Genomic DNA, 10,571 nt, shown 5'->3' with positions numbered 1-10,571 from the left:
ACAGCTGAAGGCAGGAATGCATCCCAATACTGGTTGCTGGAAAACACAGCAAGGGAGAACGCACTTGTGCTCAAATCCTGGTTGTGGGTTTCCCACAGGCATCTGGTTGGCCACTGTTAGAACAGGATGCTGGACTAAATGGGCCACTGGCCTGATCCAGCAGCAGGGCTCTTATTATGTTCTTAGGTTCCTGCTTAAATCCTGTCCTTCTAGATGGCAATCATGTAAATTGGGGAAGAATCACAGAACAACTAATAAAGTCAAATGATGAGTAGACAGTCCAGTATAAACTCACCACTAATGCATTAGAGGCCACTGTCACAACCAATCCAACATGCTCCTGCCATCTCCCTTCTGGCCAATTAGCTGGTATCTTCAGAGAAAGGCTGTAGCTCAGTGGTGGAGCATCTGCTTTGCACACAAAGGTCCCAGGTTCAATCCCCAGTATCTCCAGAAAGAGCTGGGAATGCCCCTTGTCTGAAACCCTGCGTACCACTGCCACTTACCCCATGTGCTGAGACACTGAACTGCTGACAGTTGCCTTCTTCAAAACCTTCTGGATTGACTCTGCCCACGCAGGCTGACCACTGCCTTTCTCTCAGCAGGCAAGTGTATAAACAGTTTCCTTTGGCAGCTGAGTCATACATGAACAATAAGGTGTCCCGAATCCCTGGACTATCTGGCAGCGATTCCATATATCATGTTCCCAGTCAGTCCAAAGTCCAGACTGAAGCATAGTCCCGCAGAGATCCTAGAACATCCAAGCTGAGGTCCAGTTGAGCAGGCACAGATCTGTTGCCCTTCTATACTTTGCATGCTGATTGCAGCATCTGGGCTTGACGAGGCATGGGACCCTCACCTGTTCCTACTCCAGCTGAAGAATCACATCCCTCATCCCAGAGCTAGCAAGCCCCACCTGGCCAGCTAGGGAGCTGGGCTGTGGGCCCTTGCCTGACTCAGCCTCTCCTGCTGCTGCTCCCTATGCCTCAGAGCCCACCGTGTTAACGGAGACAGTGGTCCCTTTGGCTCTGGTGATGGGTCCTGCTGCTGTGGTTCCTGCTCACTGATGCCCATCCCTTTGCCATCCTTCATCACCCTGTGAGTACTTACTTCCCCATCCCCTGCTTGCCCCGGTGTGTCCCAGCCCCAGCTACACCCCTCACTGGGATCCTCTTTCTCCTCCCCATTGTCCTGCCAGTTCATGGCATCAGGTCTCCGTAAGCTCTGGTTTGTTCCTGTGCCCTGAGTTGTTCTTTGGCCCTCCTTTTAAGGAAGGGCCATAGCTCAGGAACAGATCAGCTGCCTTGCATGCAGAAGGTCCAAGCTTCAATCCCCAGTAGAATCTGCAGGTAGGGCTAGAATTGCCTGCCTAAGTGCTGCTGCCAGTCAGTAGAGACAACACTGAGGCAGATGAACCAAGGGTCTGACTATAAGGCCGTTTCCTTCCTTTGGGTATTCAGTGCTAATCCTGCTCAGAGGAAACCCACTGGCATCAGTAGGCACAGCTAGTTTAGGTTTCAATGGGTCTAACTTTGAGTAGGACGGAATGCAACCCTGTATTCCTACACCCCTTGCTTTTTGCTCCTGACTCCTGGCTTGCTCTTGCCTTCTAGTCTGTTATCTCGTCATAAAACCATGGAACTGTGCAGTTGGAAGGGATCTCAAGGTTCATCTAGTTGAACCCCCTGGAAAGCAGGAATCACAGTTAAAGAATCCCTGGCAGATGGCTCTCCAACCTCTGTTTAGAACAGGGGTCTGCATACTTACTGCGCCTTGGGCCAGTATCTCCAGCGCTGATTGTGCGGCGGGCCGGAGGGCGGGGGAGCACATGCCCACATGCGTGTGCATACACTATTTCCGGTGCACTTTCGGGTTGGAGGAGCACCGGAAATAGCTTGTGCACGTGTGCACGGGCCTCCTCCAACCTGGATGTGCACTGGAAATAATGCTTGCGCATGCACACAAGCTATTTCCGGTGGTCCTCCGACCCGGAAGTGGGCAACCGCACAGTGCAGCGCCAGTAAGAGTGGGCGGCAGCAGCGGGTGGCAGGGGTTGCCACGGGCCAGATAAATGAGTCCCTTGGGCCTTATCCAGCCCATGGGACTTAGTTTGGGGACCCTGGGTTTAGAAACCTCCACAGCCTGGCTTGTTGATTCCGACCACTGGCTAGTCATGCCTGGCTCCTGGCTCAAAACTCATGGCCCACGACCCAACTCTGAGGCCCACGCCACCCCCAGAAACTTCACTGTCACCCCCGCAACACAACAGATACCCAGCAGGTAGGGCTGATTGGGCCGAGGGCTACTGCGAACAGCTAGCAACATGCAGGACCAGCGGTGGTTTAAGGATGATGGATCGGGGAGCTAAGCCCACCTGACAACTTAATTAATGCTGCTCAAACCACTACACAGCACTGTCTCGCTGTCATTGGGTTTAGAGGGATGATTTAGCAGGATGTTCTTACGAAAAAAATCATTCTCTATCAATCCTATTTCCTTGTGGAGTTAGCAATCTGCAGCCCTTCGGCCTCTGATCCATTAGTGTTTGTTTCTTGGGAGTTTATTTGAGGGATAAATCTTATAAGCAGGGGGTGGCAGCTCTTTGGCAGTGCTTCTCCCTGCCCCCACACTTGTACATACAGTTTACTATGTGTTGCTGTGAACGGTAACAATGCACCAGCTTCGGAGAGTCACCTCTCCAAAGACAGCGAGCACCAACTGGCCCTGACCTCTGCGTGGTCATTAAAGGAAGCCACAGCAACATTCATAAATGCTAAAAGGCAGCAGGCTCTGCAGCCTGGCCAAGCGCCAAAGAGGGTAATTGACTTCAGCATCCCTAGATCTACCAGCAGCCTCAGCCGGAGACAGGATCCATAAAACTTCCCATGTTGTATGAGAAGCAGCAAGGCGTTGAGAGCCTTGAACTGTTTCCTAGCAAACCCCTGGGTATCGGCATCATACAAGTGGCAGACAATCTCTGTTTCTGACCTCAGGGCTCAGAGGCTCCACTGGGGACCACTAAGGCACTGTTGCACAGCATCAGGTGAAGAATTGCAGTGCAGCTCAGGGATTAGCCAGTAGCTTGGTCAGAGAGCTGGTGCCAGCTGTATTTAGTGGGATTGGACCTTGCTTCCGTAATCCAGGAAATAGTCATGTATTCTACATGGGGCTGCTCAGTGGAGCAGAATTCTGCTCGTGCATGCACAGTGACTGGTGCATATGGCCCCAGTCAAAGGAGCCCAACTCAAAGTATTGGCTTTGACCTTTAAATCAGGGGTGGGGAATCTTTGGCACTTGAGATGTCCCCGTTGTGGGGAACCCCATTGCTCTGCCCTTTTTCCTGCAATATTTCTGTTCCTGCTAGGCGAAAAGAAGAGCGCTGGCCCCTTGCCCTCCCCACTATCATGTCAGCCAGATGAAATAGGTGAACAACAATGCAGCAACAGCAGCAGGAGGAGACATAATTTAGAGGGATTGGTTTTTCCCCAGAGCACCAGCTCCCTGGCCCAATGAGGGATGAGAGGAGCTGTAATGGGAAGGTAATGAACCTGCAGAAGATGAAGGGGCTTTTCATTCACAACACAAAGGCAACAGAGGGCAGGGTGATCTCTGCAATCCAACCCCCACCCACAAACCATCACATTCTGCTCAAGGGATTTTGCAGAGGGCTTCACAAAGCTTTGCCCCAGAACCTGTTGGGTTAGTCGCAGAATGCACTTGCAGAGTGTTTTGGTCACTTTCCGATAAATGCCAATCAAAGTGATGCATAATAATAATAAAAAAGAGGGCAAGGCTGGTGGCTTCAGGTACAAGGAGGCCAGTGGCAAATTGCCCTCCGTCGGCCCCTCACAGCACTGGCAGCCCCTCCCCAAGTTGCCTTGCAAGCAGATCCCATGATCTGCAACAGGTGCCTGTGAACCACCCACCATTTTGACGTTCCCACAACCCTCTGGTGTAGCAGAATGTAGCTGGAAAGCAAAAATGGCAGCAGTTCCAACACCTGCTGTTGATTCAATTTGGCAAAATGGAGGGTGGAATGTGGGCAGGGTGAGAAGGGGACCACACAGGACAGATGCTGCCACCAGTCATAGAAAACTCCTGGCAATCTATAGAAGCAATTAGTTATAACTAAAAGTAGGTGAGGTCACCAAGACGACAACAACAACAACAACAACAACAGGAAAAAGCTCATCATCCTGTGGCTCCTTTTATCTCCCTATGTGCTAACATTTTGGTAGAAAACTAATTTGTGACCATTGGCCCTGGCAGTGCACATGAAATCATTTAAAGTGCATTATATTTAGTTAAAGAGCACTGAAATTGTTGAAGGGCATTGCATAGTGATCTCCCCAGTTTTCCATAAGAAAAACTACTGCTTTGCATAGCATGGATGACAGAAATACTATGGTTAAAGAGGTGGGGATACTGAAATGTTGTAGCAAGTAGAGCACATAGTGAGTCTGGCCTTGTTTTTTGTTTGTTTACTCTTGAAGAAACCAGCTTGGCTGTAATACTTGAGGTACAACAGTAAAAACTGGCAATCTATACTGCCCGAAAGCTAAATTTGAGATGTATGTGAAGAATTCTGCCCAGGCAAAACAACTCTAGGATTATTAGTTTTTGCAGGGTAGGAATGGAATTTCAATAAAATTGGCTGTGTGAGTTCCACACAGCTTGAGGTTGTGAAATTTGAGGTGCATTTAGATGGTCCAGTGCAGGCAAGAAATCCACAGAAATTATGTTAAGACTGTGGGTAAGATAAGCAAAACTTCTCGAAGGGAGTTTTGTACATCTCTAGAATGCTGGTCTTCATCTAGTGGGTCAAGATCCACTGGTGGGACATGACCTGATCCAAGGTGGATCACAACAGGAGCACTCCCACCATGTGGTAAAAGGTTACAAAATGGTTTGCCAAATGCATGTTTGGGTTAGAAGTGGGACCTGGGTCTGAAAAGGTTGAAATTACCAGCTCTAGAAGATGTAAGACATTTATCACCAAATAGCCTACTGTAGATGGAACTGCATTGGGGGTGTGGTGGGAAGAGAAAGAGACCCCCACAATTCTGTTCTCAGAAATGGCTCCAAAGGAGAGTTGATCTGATTGTGGTGCTTTTCTCTTTTTTTTACTCCACTGTTCCCTTCTCCTGCATTCCAAACGCATCTCTTTCTGCATCCGAGAGCAATTAGACCAGCATCTCTCTCCTTTAAAAGAATGAGTCCATTTGCAGTCGGGTGGTGTTTCCTGTTTTTTGCTTTTCAGTTCCCTAATGGGGCTGAAATGAATAAACTGGCACTGGAGGAGAATAACAGAGAAGACAGCAGAGGGAGGAAGAAGGAGGGAGCCTCCATAATGAGGAGGGAAGGCAAGTGGAAGAGGGGAGGCACCCCGGTGGTGCTCATAGTGTGCAGGACCGGTCCTGCCATGAGGCACAGTAAGGCAACCACCTCAGGTGGCATATGCCAGGGAACAGGAAGTTATTGGTGGTAGCTTCCCCCTGCCCACCTCCAGCCAGTCTTCCTGAGCTGGTGCCCTAGCGATAGGGATGCTTCTTATTGGCCAGGTCTGGCTGTATGCCTCACCTGGGATGGGGAATATTAGACTCAGGGACCAAATGTAACTCTCCACTCCTGTCTACCTGGCCCTCAGGACTCTCCCCAAACACATCCAAAATGGGGTGGGGTGGGGAGATTTCATTTAATATTCTCTGAGTTGCGGGGAAAGGCGGGAGGGAAATTATATGGTTAGTTTATATGGATAGATGAAGGAAGTACTGAGCTAAAAGAGGAGACTGGAATGAACAGGGGGATCAAGCAGCCCATTACTTTTTGTAAAAAAATAACTTTCAATAATAATAAAACTGGATCCATGATTATGTCCAAAAATCTTATTTAGGGATGTTGACATTGAGGAGTCATGTGTTTGTGTGGGTGTGGGCGTGTTTAAATTCTACAACAGTTCGGGGGTGGGGGGGTTGAAAAAAGGAATTTTTCAGAAAATTTTGAGAGATCATCTCTTGGGCTATGACAAGTCAATCCGTTTCCTATTTCTTCACCGGTGCTCTCTTGACATATCTATCTTCATTTAAAACTGTGACATTGTGGTGGACTTGTATTATTCTAGTTAAGGATGGGGAGCCTGAGGCTGCTTCCCCTCATCTGGAGCCTTCTAGGTGCTCACATGCCAGCGGTGGATGTGACAAATGGCAAAGGAGGCAGAGCAACGGATGAGACTTTTGTACAGTTGTGCCCCATTCCAGCCACGCAGCAGTGGGGTATTTCTGCACACCTCTCAGCTTCCCCTCCCCCCAGAAAACCCTCTCAGTCCAGGAAAGGAAGACGCTGTCACAGTTCAAGGACACATTCCAAGCAGGCAAAAGATGCCAGTGCACACAAACCTCCCCCGGCCGGCCCACTGGAAGGAGTGCCCATTTCCTTGCCCAGTCATGGGATTCCAGCTGTTATAATGCTGTGCCAACCCTCTCTTTCAAAGAAAGGTACAGGGACCAGGGGCCATGTCACCGGTTGGCTCATCATCTGAGCTTGTTCCTTTGATTCTTCATGCAATCACTCAGGGACTTGCCTTATGTCCTATTCTAATCTGAAAATGGATGGGGTTTTGTTTTGTTTGCAAAACTGCTATCATGAGTTCCAGTTCATCAGATGGGGAGCGCCAGGACAGGTGGTCCTGTTCCAAAAAGACAGGTGTCCAAGGGGCAGGGAAGGGAGACCTTCTTATCTGTCTCTATATGCTTAGCAGCCAGAGTTGCACCAACCAAATGGCCAAGCCTCAGTCAACAGTTAGGCTGGGTCGTTTGTCATTGGCTTTTCAGATCACCTGGTCTGGCTGGGCTGATAAGATGCAGTACCCCTCCGGGGGGTGCTGTAGTGGACTATTCTCTCCTTCGGCCTACAGACTGCCCCAGTGGAGCAGGGAGTTAAACCACCTGCCCCCTGTTGCCAGGTTCTCTGGTTCAAGCTCCCTGGTGCATTACGCTAGAGCTGGCTCCAGGATTGGTAGGGCATTAGGCAAGTTCTTTTCATCAGGTGCCCCCTCCCTCAGTAAGCTGGCCACCTCTGCTGTTACTGCTGTCTAGCTGGCCTCCTCTTTCTCTGAGCCCACTTGAGGGAGAGGATGAGGTGTGAGTGGCGGATTCTTTTCATACTCCAGGAATTGGGTCCCTCAGGACCAGAGGCCAATTACAGCCCTCTGGGTCTCTGCAGGCTGCTCCCCCCAATGGACTTACTTTGTAAATGCCTTGAGTGTGTTTGCCTGACTGGGAGGTGTCCTGGAACTCCGACCATGCTTCTTCCTTGAGTGGATGGAGGATATGTGAGTACATGTCGAAACTAGCCCGTTGTACCAAGAGAACAGTTACATCCATTGCTTAGATTGCAGATGTGTTTGTTTTTAGAAGCTTTTGGCCCACCAAGCTGAATGCAGCCCATGTGCCCCATTTTGTGGCCTGCTGGGTACTTGGCAGGTTTTAGGTTTATTTATTCCTTTCTGAAGACCCAGGCCAGCAGCAACCAGCAGTTTTATTTGAGCAGTTGTTCTGGCAAACCCAGGTGGGCTCATCGAGCTTTGGGTGGACCACTGTGCATAGCTGTTGTGCTGCATCCCGCCTGGTGGGCTGTTTGTTGCAGGAGACAGCTTTCGTGTGCCCTGGGACTCTGGCAGAAGAGTGAGCATCAGGCAGCATCATGTTAAGCACTACAAACCCCCAACCATGGAGATGGAGTTCAAGGTACAAAGGTGCCAAAAGTGGTTCCAACAGCACACAAACACACACATTCACTCCTGCCTTCGTGTTCAAGGGCAGTCCTGTTATTCAAAAGAAATATAAAGCCACGAATGTCTGTGTGGGTGATTTGTTCCATTCTATTCCTGAGCCATCTGAAATATTAAAAAATTGAATTGTAACTCAAGGCACAAAGCACACTTACGCGTGCCTGCATGTGCGTGCTCTCGATTAAGAGCCAAGACTGGTCTCTGGCCCTAGAGCCAAGCCATCCATTATGTGGCTGAGTGATGGGAGCCTCACACCCTCCTTTCCTTTCTCCCTTCTGAAAAAGGGGTCAGCTCCCTCCCTAGGTAATGGCCCGCCTTTTCGTTCTCCAGGAGGGAAATGAAAATGCATTTGCCCGAATCCGCGGGGGCAACTGCCTGACTCCCTGCCAAGTGAATGGAAGAACCGACATGCAACCTTTCTGCCATGCCAGCTCAATCTCTTGGTGCTTGTGACGAGAGGAGAAAGGCAGGAGGGAGGAAGTGGCAAGGCGAATGAACGCAAGAAGACATGGGAGAAAAGAGGGTTACTAAGAGGGTCACCCACTCCAGAGGAGTTGGGAGCCAGGAGCTCTTTCTCACACAAATATGCATTGCTTGGTTATTTGTTTAATCCGTTATACCCAGATCTTCCACCAAGAAATTGGTGAGTGTGTGATCCCTGCCTCTTCTCCTGCTCCAATTTCTCCCAACAACAACCCGTCAGGGTAGGCTAGCTTAAGAAACAGTGCTGAGTCCAGTGAACTTTGTGGCTGCGCAGAGATTTGAACCCAACTCTCCACCAGTCCAAATTCAGAGTCCCTTCCATGTTAGCTGCCTACCACCATATCTGATTGTGTCAAAGGAAAGATGTTGCAAATAATTGCTTGTGAGGCAGTGCAATGCTGTACAGGAGTTTGATCCTGACTCACCTATTCAAGGGCATCTGTCAGATGAAGACTGTGTTTGTAGGAATGTCTCAAACCTATCTAAGAAAAACTCACAAGTTGTATTGAAATGCTTTTTTTGCTTCCCTCAGGGTGCATTAGATTAGCCTTCCACAACCTGCTGTCCTCTGGATGTTTTGAACCAGAATTCCAAATTCTAGTGGATCTAGAGGGCACCAGGTTTGAGAAGGCTGCATTAGATTTGGGAATGTCCAAATTCACCTGGAAATTTCACGTTGGACATATCTGGTGGCAACTTCTGCCCTTGGCCTTGTCAACTTCAGTCCCTGGGTGGGGGTCTTTTCCTCCAGCCCCCATCTCCCAAGGGTTTGATGGTCAGAGGCAGTGGTGGCACCAACTGTCTCCAGCCCCATTTGCCTCAATCTACATTCATGTCCTCTCTGCATCTCAGGCAGGGTTGTATGACAGCCTGCCTGAGAAATTTCATTCTTATCAACATTCTTTTTGCCCCACTCCAAATTCCTTGGATGGTTTAACTGAGGAAATAATTCTGCTTTGGCCAAACTTTAGTGGCACCTCTACATACCCATGGATGAACCAGTCTCAAATGGAGGCTGAAAACAAGGAGGCTTTCCTTTCAGGCTTGCAACTCAGGAGGCAATAATAACAATAGTAAACAAGAGCATTCCCCTGACACCCACCCAACATCTCTCCCCCCCCCTCTCTCTCTTACACACACACAGAGAGAGAGAGAGAGAGAGAGAGAGAGAGAGAGAGAGAGAGAGAGAGACATGCAGCTTCCGGGCTTTTGGCTGAAAGAGTGACAAATAACTAGCACAAACCAGCAGACAGGCAGGTGGCCCACAGCAGTACAGAGGGGGGAGCTTGGGACTTATCTCAGCAACCAGTTGCCCTGACTGAACACAGGAACCCTATGCACTTTAGAACAGGAGTGGGGAACCTCATGCCTAGGGGTCAAATGTGGCCTCCCGGTCTCCCTCTTTGGCCCTCAGGACTCTCCTTGGGCTACACCTCCTCCTCCTCAGCCACACCCCTCTGCTTCGTTCCCTGCCAGTATTTTGGTGTCTGGCTGCAAACGTATCCTTGAACTCTGAATATGTTTCTTGCTTGCCTGGATGGATGACAGAGAGGGGTGTGTGTAAAAACAAAAGTCACATTTTCATCTTTTGCTCTAACCCATGGGTAGGCAAACTAAGGCCTGGGGGCTGGATCCGGCCCAATCACCTTCTAAATCCAGCCTGTGGATGGTCTGGGAATCAGCGTGTTTTTACATGAGTAGAAATGCATCTCTGGGTTATTTGTGGGGCATAGGAATTCGTCCTCCCCACCCCTTCAAAAGATAGTCTGGCACCCCACAAGGTCTGAGGGACAGTGGACCAGCCCCCTGCTGAAAATGTTTGCTGACCCCCGCCTAACCATTTCTCCCTCTGGCCCTGACCACCACTGGCATGTGGCCCCAGAAGGTTCCCCAGAAAGGAATGTGGCCCTCGGGCAGAAAAGCAACCCTCCCCCACTGCTTTATAGCAAGGCTCTTCTTGGATAGGCTGCTGCTTCTCTCTTTGCCTAGTCAACTGTAGGACATTGTTTCAGTCAATCCAACAATTCATGTTTTGCCAGGTAGGCACATGAAGGAGCTGAGGCTCACAGAGATGTCCTGTAAAATTTGCTAGAGAGAACTCTGTGAGATCACTTGCTTTGTCTGCCTAGACAGGAAGCTGTAGCCCTATATATGTCCTGCTTGCCCAGGCATTTTTCTCTTTCTTCATCATGCTTCCATGCTGCTCACTTGTACATGTCTGAGTTCTGCAGCTCAGACCCATTTTTAAACTTACATTTTGTACTTTTGTGACATAGTACAGTGGTACCTCGGGTTACAG

This window comes from Podarcis filfolensis (assembly GCF_964270895.1).
Source record: "Podarcis filfolensis genome assembly, chromosome: 8".
Taxonomy (NCBI): domain Eukaryota; kingdom Metazoa; phylum Chordata; class Lepidosauria; order Squamata; family Lacertidae; genus Podarcis; species Podarcis filfolensis.
Note: the sequence above shows the minus strand (reverse complement) of the source record.